Source organism: Neovison vison, chromosome 11 (assembly GCF_020171115.1).
Source record: "Neovison vison isolate M4711 chromosome 11, ASM_NN_V1, whole genome shotgun sequence".
NCBI classification, from domain to species: domain Eukaryota; kingdom Metazoa; phylum Chordata; class Mammalia; order Carnivora; family Mustelidae; genus Neogale; species Neogale vison.
In genome coordinates, this window is record NC_058101.1 from 151,554,459 (window position 1) to 151,567,935 (window position 13,477).

A 13,477-nucleotide genomic window follows, 5' to 3' on the forward strand; every position below is an offset into this window, starting at 1 on the left:
GCACTATGCGTTTTCCTCACTCTCCAGTGCATTCCTCCAAGTCCTTTGCTGGCTTCCCTTTCTCTGGGTCTGCCTCTGTGTGTGTTCCCAAACACACATTTTCATTCTAATGCCCTTGGAGAGATTGTCCTCGTGGTAGTCACCCCCTTTGTGTTCCTAAAGCTCCAGGCATTATCTCCCACCCAGATTTCCCTCCCAAGCCCCAGTCTGGCTTTTCAGGGGTCCAGGCAACTCCAATGGAACAAGGAACAAGTCAAAATTTGAAAGTATGCTTGTTTGCCCTTTCCTTCCTTCCTTCTCTTTGGGAACTGAGTAAAAAATAACCCAAGCCTGGGACCCTTCTAAGTGCAGGACCCAGTACAACGGTGCAGGTGGTACCCTATGAAGCCACCCTGGTCACCACCTCACAAAATATCTTAGCAATCAGATAGGGAGGTGGCGAGTAACTTTACCACAGAGAAAATTGTCAGGTACCATTTTAATCAAGTCATGGAAGTTAACACCACAAGTCATGAGGTAAATCGGTACAGCTTGATGATGCAACGAGCTCTTGGTCACTTCTGTGGTATTTCCAGTTGAAGATGCACAGTCTGGTCTAATTATGAGGAAACACTGGACAAACCCAAACTGAGGGACAGCCTACAAAATGGGCTGTAATATTAAAAAATATCAGGCCATGAAAGGAAAGGGAAGTCAAGGAACTTCTCTAAAATGAAGGAGGTTTGAAAGACAGGACGATTCTGTGTTGGATCCTTCTGCTATAAAGGATGTTATTGAGATGACAGACAAAAGCTGAATGAGTCTCTGAGCAAAGGGAATATAATAGTTATTTTGTACTATTCCTTTAGTATAACTTTTCTCAAAGTTTGAAATTATTTTGGGGCACCTGGCTGGCTCAGTCGGGGCTCAAATTCCATGTTGGATACAGAGATTACTTACATAATTACCTTTTTTTAAAGTCTGAAATTGTTTCAAAAGAAAAAGGGAAAACTCCCCTCCCCTCCAAATTAGCTTTTCCTCTAGGTTTCTATTAATAACATTCTTCCCACTTGTCCAAACTCAAAATCTTTGGGATCATCTTTGATTCCTGTCACCCCCGACCCCCCAACTCCTTTCCCATCATGCTACCACTCACTAAGTCCTGCCAATCATTTTTTAAAGATCTCTCCCATAGACACCTTTTAAATGAAACTTCCAGGTTGTTTTATTTTTGTTTTGTTTTGTTTTGTTTTTAAATGATACTTTCTACCTCACCTAATCATTTTAAGGAGTGTTTGTGAAAAGAATTTGTATAACAAAATACCATGTAAACTTAAAGTCCTATCACTCCATCTCAAGCCTGGATTACTGCTGCTTGCTGCTAGAATTTTCTAGCCGGTCTTCCTGTATTTGGTTGTTCCCTTCAACAACCCATCCCATATACAGTTACCAGAGTAATCTGCCTAAAAGCACACATTCATCCTTTCGGAGGCCTTGCTTCCCAGGTGCACAGTGGGGCCTAATCCATACTTCCTGGGAAGATTGATGTTGTGAGCTGCACCAAGGTGGTCTGACCTCATATCAAATAACCATGACCTTTGCCCAATTCAGAGGGAAAAGGAAATTTAATGGCTAGAATGTCTTCAACTTGTGAGGTTTTTTTTACCCCTACATATTTTTTTCCATAGGTGTAAGGATCCCAGTTTTTCATCAGCTAGCATTTAGAGATGACAAGCTGAATGAAAATGCAGCAAGTAAATAATAACACAGATTTGGCATCAACAGATCACATTTACTTCAACAGCTTGGTTTTCTCACGGCCACGTGTGTTGGTAGCTGTGAATTTTATAATATATGTCAGTTGTATAGTCATTTCTTAAAAACTGTGTTTTATTTTTTATGACAAAATGAAATATACTAAAAACTTCATCATAAGTAAGTTAGAGAAAACACTGCACTCCCAAATAAATACCTTGACCTATATCACTAGTAATCCCCTTCATGAATTCTTGACTTCAAAGTTGTCTAATCTCTGTTCACCTTTGCTTTTATTTTTTGCTTTTGCTGTGCACAAATTATTCCATCTCCCTGGGACTCTGTCCTGGCTCACGCCTGTCCAAAGAAACCTTCTAAAGCCTTAGAGATCAAATCAACTCTCTACTTGGTGAAAACTTCTAAAATCACGATGATCTCTCCTTCTAACTCACTATGTTACATGGAAAATGCATGGGAAAGAACACAGTGATATGTGTCAGTGTTCTTCAAACACCAAAAGTCATTGGAAGCACCTGGCAATGTTTTTAAAATGCAGAGGTTTTGGTGTGTTCCCACGAGAACATTTTAAGTTCCATTCTCTTAGCGGATTTCTATTATACAATAGTGTTCTCAACTATAAGCCAATGGTTTATATTAGATTCTCAGAACTTTTTCATCTTACAGCTGAAAGTTTGCATCTTTTTACCAACCTGCCCGTATTTTCCCTACCCCGAAGCCCCTGGCAACCACTTTTCTACTCTCCGTTTCTAGGAGTTGGGAAAAGGGAGGGGCTGAGGGAGACGCCAACTCCCCACTGAGCTGGGAGTTGTTTGTTAGACCATGGTTGTTGTTTGTTTGTTGTTTGTTTTTAAGAGCCCACATATAAAGTGATACCATGCAGCATTTGTCTTTCTTTGTTTTCCTTATTTCACTTAGCATAATGCCTTCAAGTTCCATCCATGTACTCGTACTCACAAATGTCAGGATTTCCTTCTTTCTTATGACTCGATAATATCTTCTTTATCTGTTCTAATATCTGTTGATGGACACTTAGTTTGTATCCAGCATCTTGGCTATTGGGAATAATGCTGCAACCAACATGGGAGCGCAGATGTCTCTTATGTATCCTGTTTCATTTTCTTTCAATGTGGGATTCTGGATTATAGGGTGGTTTTATTTTTAATTTTCTGCGGAAGCTCCATACTGTTTTCCACAGTGGCTGCACCAGTGTGCATTCCCACCAACAGTGCACAAGGGCGCCCTTCTCCACATATTGCCAGCCCTTGTTACTGCTTGTCTTTTTGAGGATAGCTGATTGTAAGGTGGTATCTCATTGTGGTTTTGATTTGCATTTCCCTGATGATCATGATGTTGAGTACCTTTTCATGGACCTATTGGCCATGGAGGAAGAATGGAAGAATGTCTCTTCAGTTCTTCTGCCCAGTTTAAATTCAGACTGCTTTTTTACTTTTGAGTTGTAGGAGTTCTTTATCTAGTTTGGATTTTAATCCTTTATCAGACAAATGACTTAGAAATATTTTCTCTATTCTGGAAGTTGCTTTTTCATTTTGTTGATGGTTTTCTTTGCTGAGCAGAAGCTTTTTAGCTTGGCATAGTCCCAGTTGTTTATTTTTGCTTTTGTTATCTTTGTTTTTGGTGTCAAATCTAAAACATCGTTCTCAAGACCCAAGGCCAAGGGACCCCTACATTTTCTTTTAGGGGTTTTATGGCTTCAGGTCTTACATTCAAGCTTTTAATCCATTTTGAGGTGTTTTTTGTGCATGGTAGAACACAAAGGTCCAGTTTCATTTGCTTGCGTCTGGCTGTCCGGTTTTCCCAACACCATTTATTGAAGAGACTATCCTTTTTCCATTGTATATTTTTAGCTCCTCTGTCATAAGTTAATTTACCATATACACATGGGTTTATGTTTGGATTCTATTCTACTTCATGAATATCTTTGTTTTATGCCAATACCATACTGTTTTCATTACTATAGCTTTATAATATAGTTTGAAATCAGAAAGCACAATGTCCCCATCTTTGTTCTTTCTCAGGATTGCTTCAGCTATTTGGGGTCTTGTGTGGTTCTATGGAAATTTTAGGACTGGGGTCCCTGGGTGGCTCAGTCAGTTAAGCATCTGCCTTCAGCTCAGGTCATGATCCCAGGGTGCTGGGGTGGAGTCCTGCATTGAGCTCCCTGCTCAGTGGGGAGTTGGTTTCTCCCTCTGCCACTCCCCCCAACTTGTGCGCATGCATGCACTCTTTCTCTCTCTCTCACTGTTTGATATACATAAATTTAAAAAAATCTTTTTTAAAAAAGAAATTTTAGGATTGTTTGTTCTTTCTCTGTGAAAAGTGCTGTTGGAATTTTGATAGGGATTGCACTGAATCTGTAGATTGCTTTGGGTATTATGGACATTTCAGCAATATTAATTCTTCCTACCCATGAGCACAGAGTACCTTCCCATTTGTTTGTGTCTCCTTTAATTTCTTTCATTAGTGTCTTGTAGTTTTCAGTGTACAGACCTTTCGCCTCCTTATTCCTAGGTATTTTATTCTTTTTGACGTGATTGTTAATGGGATTTTCTTTACTTTCTCTTCCTGATGCTTTATGAGTGTATAGAAACACAACAGATTTTTGTAGGTTGGTTTTTTTATCCTCATCTTTACTGATTTAATTTATTATTTCTAATGATTTTTGGTGGAGTTTTTAAGGTTTTCTATATGTAATATCATGTCATCTGCAAATAGAGATGGCTTTACTTTCTTTTCTGATTTGGATGCTTTTTATTTCGTGTCCAGTTGCGCTGGCCAGGACCTCTGATACTGTATTGAGTGAAAGTGGCAAGAGTGGATCATCCTTCTCTTCCTTCTGGTCTTGGTGAAAAGTTTTCAGCTTTTCACCACCGAATGTGATGTTATCTGAGGGCTCGGCATATATAGCCTCTATTGTGACAAGGTACATCCCCTCTGTACCTAGTTGACTTTTTTATCATGAATGAATTTTCTTAAAAATTATCGTGAATGAATTAAATTTTGTTAAATGGCTTTTCTTCACCTACTGACATGATCATATGATTTTTCATTTTGTTAATGCGGTGTATCATGTTGATTGATCTTTGGATACTGAGAAAGTCCTATCATTTTAATCTGCTCATTTCTTTTCATTATTATTTTTTAAAGATTATATTTATTTGACAGAGAGAGAGAGAGAGATCACAAGCAGGCAGAGAGAGGGGGGAAGCAGGACCCCCTGCTCAGCAGAGAGCCCAATGTGGGGCTCAATCCCAGGACCCCGAGATCATGACCTGAGCTGAAGGCAGAGGCTTAACCCACTGAGCCACCCAGGTGCTCTATCCATTTCTTTTAATCCTTAGGGCCACTCTCCTTACTCCCGAACTTCATCATCTCACATCTGAATTTTTGCTGTGGGGGTCAACTCACCCACCTGTTGTCTTTTACTTCTCAAATCTATCTTCTCACCAATCTTCTGCAAATGGTTTCATCATATTATTTCTCTATGCAGCAACCCACAAAACTCCTTACTACCTCCTGCTCAGACGTTGCCTGCCCTTAGCCTTGCCCTCTTCACCTGCCCTTCTTGCTCAGCCCTCACAGGACACAGGACAAGACTTGACTCCTCCCTTAGCAGCAAACTCTACCCTACACTGTCTTCTCACTCCTCCTGTTACCTCCCCGTCTCATCTCTGTCTCGCCAAGCCTCACCCTTCCTCCAGGGCTTGGGTCACCTTCACAACTGCTTTTCCAATCACCCTCACCCCCACCAACTTTGTTCTTTGCACTGTAACCACGCTCAACATCTTTAGAATGCAACTGTTTCTTGTCTGTAAGACACACCTTCTGCAGTTTCCTTGATTGCCAGGATTGTATCTTGGCTTCAGAATCTTGTAAGGAGCCTAGAAAAGAAACAACTTTTTCTTTGAGTACAAAGGATGGTATCTTTGTTAAATAAGCTGATTACCAAGTGGCTGCGGGCTCAGTTACTTAGTCTTAATGATATTAACGAGGGAATTTTTACTGACACAAGAAGTATTTACTGATTCGGGATTTTTTGTAAGATTGCCTCATCACAGAACTGTGATTCTCAGCTCAGCTCTCCAGCGCAGAGAGCTACTAGTGTTAATTACTAATTACTAATAGGAGAGTCCTTTCCCTCAGGTGTACTGGGGTTGAGAGCCCACCAAGAGAGAAAACTGAAACTGTCTGTGGTATTTATTAAACTAAGATTATTTCGGGGCACCTGGCTGGCTCAGTAAAGCATGTGACTCACGATCTCAGGGTCAAGAGCTGGAGACCCACATTGGGCATGGAGCCTCCTTAAAGTAAAAATTTCTTTCACCTATCACAGTGGGTCAGAATTGGACCTTTCTTAGAGCATGTATCAGTTCTTAGTTCTTTGAACATTAATGAGTAAGAGAGTCCGCTTGACCAAGTGGGGTAGGATATGCCATGTGCGAGAATTACATGCATTTCTGCTGGGGGTTGGTGGTGGTGGGCCAGACTGGACTCATCTATCTGCCAGAATCTCTTGAGGATTACCTTTAGTTCCACTTGTTGGGAATGGTACAGCGTGAAGAGGCAGCAGTCACAACATGGGGACAGACTTCTCAAAAGAAAAGAATACCCATCTACATCAATGCTACAGAGGTCCCGGAGGACAAAGAGGGAGAAAGGGCCATCTGATTTGGCAATTAGAAGGGTCCTAGAAACCTGTGTGCTGTGGTATGAATGTTTGTGTCCCCCTAAAATTCATATGTTGAAATCCTAACCCCCAAGGTGATGGTATTATGAGGTGGGGACCTTAGGAGATTAGGTCATGAGGATGGAGGCCCCATTAATGGATTAGTGTCCTTGTAAGAGAAACCCCCGGAGCACTGCTGTACGACTTCTGTTCTGTGAAGACGCGGGGACAGTGATGTGGACTATAAACCAGAGAGCAGGGTCCTTGCCGGACACCAAATGTGTCAGCACTTTGATCTCAGACTTCCCAGTCTCCAGAACTGTGAGAAATAAATTTCTGTTGTTGATAAGCCACCGGATCTATATTTTGTTTTAGCAGTGCAAACAGACTAAGACACTGTGAGAAGGCAGTTGCCAGGAGGTTAAGGCTGAGACCAGATTTCCTGATGCAAGGAGAGTAGATATTGAACTGAGGAAAGTATATGTGTAACTTGCTGAAGAGTGCTTAATGAAATGTAGAAGAACAACAAGGCTGGGTCAGATCATGATTTTTTTTTTTTATAAAGGATTTTATTTATTAGAATGCAAGCAGGGGCCAGGAGTGGAGGAGAAGCAGACTCCCCACTGAGCAGGGACCCACCCCCACCCCCCATGATCATGACCTCAGCTGAAGGCAGGCACCCCAAGGTGATTTATTTCTGATACAAGTAGAAAGCAGGAAGAAGTTGGGATATTTATCAGCTGGGATGCTAAGAGTGGTGAGGGTGTGAGATGTAATGAGGACAGGCAGAAGGGCAACACGAGGAGAGAGAATGAAGCCTACTGACTGGAAAGCCATAGGAAGAAAAGCCAAGGTCAGGGTGGGGCTGCTGATAGTAGTGGACTCCCGCGTGGATGAAGATAATAGGGGACGCCACGTGGTATGTAGAACCAATGACGGGAAAGGAAGTACAAATCTAGTTCCTGACTGGCTGCGTTTAACTCGAACACCTTGGCCAGGACCATTACCATTGGTGAATGTTGGGATCTTCATCTGTGTACTGGTGATAGTAGTGTCTTCCATGTTTGTCTCAGGAGATTGTTTAAAGGGTCAACTGTTAATAGTGTAGGAGAAAGGGCACTGTAATCTATCACGTACTATTAAAAAAAATATATGGATTCTGATAAAACCAGGGCAGGGGCTAGAGAAGCTAAATCATGGGAAATAAACAAAATATAGGGGAAAAAAAATAAGCTTTTTTTTTTTTTAAGATTTTATTTATTTGACAGAGAGGCAGCAAGAGAGGGAACACAAGCAGAGAGAGTGGGAGAAGGAGAAGCAGGCTCTCGGCTAAGCAGGGAGCCCGATGTGGGACTTGATCTCAGGACCCCAGGATCATGACCTGAGCCAAAGGCCATGCCTAATGACTGAGCCACCCTGGCACCCCAAAAAGCTTGGGGAGAAAGGGTGTAGAAGAGACAATTGTAGCCTAAAAACTTAACCTTGCCTTATCCACTATACCTTTAAGACCCAGATCACTGCTACTTACCCCTGATGATAACTTTTCCCAGCCTGTCTCCCATGTAGCAGTGGCTCCATCTTTCTATTTGCCTCTATGATAACTATACATTTTGGGTTTTTTCCCCTTTATTCGTTTTGGTGTGGTAAAATATACATAAGATTTACTATTTTAACCACTTTTTTTCAATTTTGACCATTTTAGACTTTTAAAAAAAGATTTTATTTATTTGGCAGAGAGAGATCACAAGTAGGCAGAGAGGCAGGCAGAGAGAGAGGGAAGCAGGCTCCCTGCTGAGCAGAGTCCAGTGTGGGGCTTGATCCCAGGACCCAGAGATCATGACCTGAGCCGAAGGCAGAGGCCTAACCTACTGAGCCACCCAGGTGCCCCTAGTTTTAACCATTTTTTAAAAAATATTTTTATTTTCTTTGTCAGAGAGAGGGAACGTAAGCAGGGGGAGCAGCAGGCAGGGGGAGAAGCAAACTCCCTGCTAATGACATGGGGCTCAATCCCAGGACCCTGAAATCATGACCTGAGCCGAAGGCAGGCTCTTAACTGACTGAGCCACCCAGGCGTCCCCAATTTGAACCAACTATAAGTGTAAAATTCAGTGGCATTAAGTACATTCACACCGTTGTGCAAACATCACCATCACCCATCTTCCTAAATGGAAAGGAAACTGCGTACCCACTAAGTACTGACTCCCCATTTCCCCCTTCCACAGCCTCTGTAAACCTTTATTCTATCTCTTTGAATTTGACTACTTGAGGTACCTCATATAAGTGGAATCATGCAGTATTTATCCTTTGAGACTGGCCTCTTTTTTTTTTTTTTTTTAAAGATTTTATTTATTTATTTTTTTAAATAAATAAATTTCCTTTAGCGTCATGTCCTCTAGGTTCATCCATGTTGTAGCCTGTGTCAGAATTTCCTTCCTTTCTAAGGCGGAAGACTATTCCAGTCAATATAAACCACACTTTGTTTATCCATTCATCTGTCAATGGAGACTTGTGTTGCTTCTACCTTTTGGCTATTATAAATAATACTGCTGTGAACATGCATAGGCCAGTATCTCATGGAGGCCCTGTTCTTAGTTCTTTGGGGTTTACACCTGAATTGCTGGGTCATAAGGTCATCCTAGGTTTAATTTTCCAATAACATCTGTAATTTGAAAACCTCACCAACAAATGCACAAAGGTTACCATTTCTCCACAACCTTGCCAACACTTATTATCTGTGCTTTGACAATAGCCATCCTAATGGGTGTAAAGTGGTAGGTTACTTTTTATTTTTTTTTATTTTTTATTTTTTTAGGTTACTTTTTAATACACATGTTTCTTCCTTAGACTTTAAGTTCTTCAAAAACTGACATTGTGGGTATCTGTTTGATTCAAATGAAATCAAAGACCTGAGCTGAATACATATTTCCTTAAGGGTGTCTGTGTAAATATTCGGAACTGCCCCAAACCTCTCCCCAATAGTAATAAAAATATGCTTTCATTGATGTCAGTCCTGTCTGAATTTTATTCAAGGGACTGAAAGAGGCAGAAAAGGAGCGCTGCCTGGACTGCACTAGAGGGGAAGGAGCGCCCTCTTGTATCCACTCTCTGTCATTGTCAGTGGATAAAGAAGCTGGCTGAGAAATGAACGTTTCAGACTTTTTTTCTTTTTTTCATTTCAGACCTTCTGATGACATTCCAGTGACAGCAAACTCCAGTTATGCCCCTCCTGCATGAAAGGAAATGTGGAAGTACAGAGTGAGTGAAACTGGGATCCTCTGAAGAATTCCCAGTCTAGAAGGCGGGTGGGGATGGGAGTTGGGGAGAGTAAAATATGTTCAGAAATAGGGCGCCTGGGTGGCTCAGTGGGTTAAGCCGCTGCCTTCGGCTCGGGTCATGATCTCGGGGTCCTGGGATCGAGTCCCGCATCCGGCTCTCTGCTCGGAGGGGAGCCTGCTTCCCTCTCTCTCTCTGCCTGCCTCTCTGACTACTTGTGATTTCTCTCTGTCAAATAAATAAATAAAATCTTTAAAAAAAAATATGTTCAGAAATAATAATAGAAGACTAGAAGCAAAATGGATAGATTATTACGTGAATAAAGAAAGGTTAAAATCTCGCAGGAAATAAGCCAAGATTCATATCAGAATGTACGCATCGCTGGTTAAGAAGGAGCTGAGGTTGGTACTGGAGTTTCTCTTAAGATTCCAGGTACGGGGTGTCCCTGGACTGGGAGGACAAACCCCATGTAGGGGCCATAGGGTTCCGGCTGTTAGGTCTGCAGAGGCCCCGTGAGGTTGAGACAAACTCACCTATCTTTGGGAGGGAGGCCCTGGAAAGTCATCACGGGTTCCTTTCTTCCCTTTTGTGTCCTTCCCCTAGTTCCCTACCTCTTGACGTCCATCTCTGGACACTTCCTTCTTCCCTAAATAGGCTGTTGACTGGGACACACTGTCTTCATAGCTTCCCCTGGCCCTGATGCTCACAAAGATAATTACCGTAGGTCCTCTGGCTCTAGGGTTTTTGCATGTATAACAAGTTTGGGGACCAGTTATGAAGGATTAAGAAACTCTCTCGCCATCCTTGTTCCTGGAAGCAACCTTCAGCTGGCTTCTTAGAGTGGAGAGGTTCCTTCTCCTGGTCTTCATCCTTCAACGCTGAATGAGGATGGAATCAAGGCAGGGCAGAAGATGTGCGAAATATCCAATCAGGTAGAAACTCGTGTTCATTAGGGAAATTAGCGTGGTGCAAAAAAGAACAGTTCTTTATGCTCAAACACATCTGGGTTTAAAGCCCCCCTTTGCCTGCTTGTGGCTATGGCCCCTGGTGCCACCGTGGTGGCTGGTGCCTACTTTGTCCCCAATTCTGCATCTGTGAAATGAGGATAACAACCTGCCCACCTTGAAGGATTCTTGCAAAAATTGAATACGGTAGAGGACATAAGTCGCTAGCCTCCTTCTGTTCCTGTAAGTCTAGTGGCTGTGGCTGTGGCTGAGACTTCCGGGTCAGTGGTACAATAACTCAGAAATTCTAGGTCAACAGGAGATGTATGGGAGGCAGAAGAGCTGCTTTGCTGGTATTCTTGTGTAGGGTGGCGTGGGGAAGGCTTTCCAAACCATCTGAATCCCTTGTCAATACTTTTTGCAGCTGCCCAAGCCAGATACCGGGGAGTCATTCTTGAATTCTGGTCTCTCAGCCCCCCTTCTCTATATTTACAGGTTCTGTTGCTTCTCCTTAACCTAGTCCAAATCCTATCTCTCCATCTCCCCGCATTATTTTATTTTATTGTTTTTAAAGGTTTTATTTATTTATTTGACAGACAGAGATCACAAGTAGGCAGAGAGGCAGGCAGAGAGAGGAAAGGAAGCAGGCTCCCTGCTGAGCAGAAAGCCCAGTGCGGGGGCGGGGGGGGGGGGGGGGGTTGCTTGATCCCAGGATGCTGGGATCATGACCTGAGCCGAAGGCAGATGCTTTAACCCACTGAGCCACCCAGGCGCCCCTCCCTGCATTATTTTTTTTTAAACTTTATTTATTTATTTATTTTCAGAAAAACATTATTCATTATTTTTTCACCACACCCAGTGCATTATTTTAAATCGCCACAGTTTCATCCCTGAAAGTCCGCCAGGGCTTCTTGACAGGACTGCAGAACTGTTCTTCTTCTTAATTATCCAGCAGATAGAGCTCTTTCTACATATAAGTCTTAGCCAGCCACTCCCATGGGTAAGATCACTTACTGATTGCTCAGCTTCTCGCAAGATAAAGTCTAAATTCCTTAGCGTGGCTTGATTCTTGTTTGGAATCCTGCCCACGTTTTCAGCTTTCTCTCTCACCAGCCCTGCTGCACCCCCACCCCGCCCCGAGGTGTGCTTGCTGCATTGAACTCTCTCCATGAATAAAGCAAAGTGACTGAAGAGTTCTTGATGTGGGACTTTAGTGCTAAGAGCGGGCCAGCCCTCGACAAATCAGGATGGCGGTCACCCTAGTTTTTGCCCTGGGTCTCCGCATGGTCTATTGCTTTCTCCTGAATGCTTCCCCTCATCTGTCCTGCCTCATATTTACTCCTCAGTACCACGCATCCTCTGTTTCTGCTTGGACATCCCCAGTGCAGCTCCGAATGGAGAGCTTTATTCATCCCCTCCCAAAGTTGCCACATGTCACAGCCTGTGCTCCTTGCAGCTCCTGCCCCATTTTATTTATTTATTTATTTATTTAAAAATGATTTTATTTATTTATTTGACAGACAGATCACAAGTAGGCAGAGAGGCAGGCAGAGAGAGAGGAGGAAGCAGGCTCCCCACTGAGCAGAGAGCCCGATGCGGGGCTCCATCCCAGGACCCTGAGATCATGACCTGAGCCGAAGGCAGAGGCTTTAACCCACTGAGCCACCCAGGCGCCCCCCTGCCCCATTTTAATGGCTGCGTTATCTCACCCATGGTTATAGACCCATTAAGGGCAGGAAGTTTATTTTTCTCCTACCTGTATTCCCAGAGCCTAGCAGAGAGTCTGGCACTAGGTTGGAGTTCGATAAATTAAAGTTTTCTTGAATTAAGGAATATCAATATAAATTAATATTTCTCAGTTGTCATCTAATTCATATCATTGTGGGGAATGTTACAGATCGAATGCTGGTGTCCCCACGCAAATTCATATGTTGAACCCCTAGAGAGTCTGTATATGGAGATGAGGCCACTAAGGAAGGAAGGAAGATAGGAAGGAAGGAAGGTAGGTTGGTTAAATTAGGCCATAAGGGTGGTCTCCTGATCAGATAGGATCTGTCCAGGGAAACCTCATTCTCTCTCTCTCTCTGCACAGGTACCAAGGAAAGGCCATGTGAGCACACAGAGAAAGGGCAACCCCAAAAGAGAGATCTCACCAGATGCCAACCCTGCCAACACCTTGATCTTTGACTTCCAGCCTCCAGAGCTGTGAGAAAATAAATGTCTGCTGTTTAAGCCCCCCAGCCTGTGGTGTTTGTTACAGCAGGCTGAGCAGGCTAAGACAGAGGCTCGGCCTAGTTCATGTAACTACGCTGTGACCAGTGATGGGTAAGGGTCACCTAGGGAACCATCCTGAGGCAGACAGTCTATTCCCAAATGGGCCCAATTATATTTCCCATCCCATGCGTTCTTCCAGAACCTCGCAGCTCTCCCACGTCTGTGCCTGCTCTGCTTAAAACTGGATAAGTGTCTGTGGTCACCAGGGGATAATGGAGTGACACTGTAAGACTTGCAAGGCGAGGACAAAAGAGGTGATTCAGAGTCCACCTGTCTCTCTCGGGATGCTCATCCTTCAAACCCAGTCCCCATGCTACAAGAACCCCAGCCCCAAAGAAGAGGAACAGGGGGCCCTGCCCTCAGCCCTGGCTGAACACCCAGTGAAGGGTTCACACGCACTTCCCAGCCATGTCCCTACACCATCTTGGAATTGGATCTCCCAGCCCTCTGTCAGGAGGACCCGGAGGATGTTGTGTGGATCAGAGACAAGCTCTTCCCCAGGCCCCTCTGAAACTGCACATTTATGAGGGGAATAACAGAGTGTTGT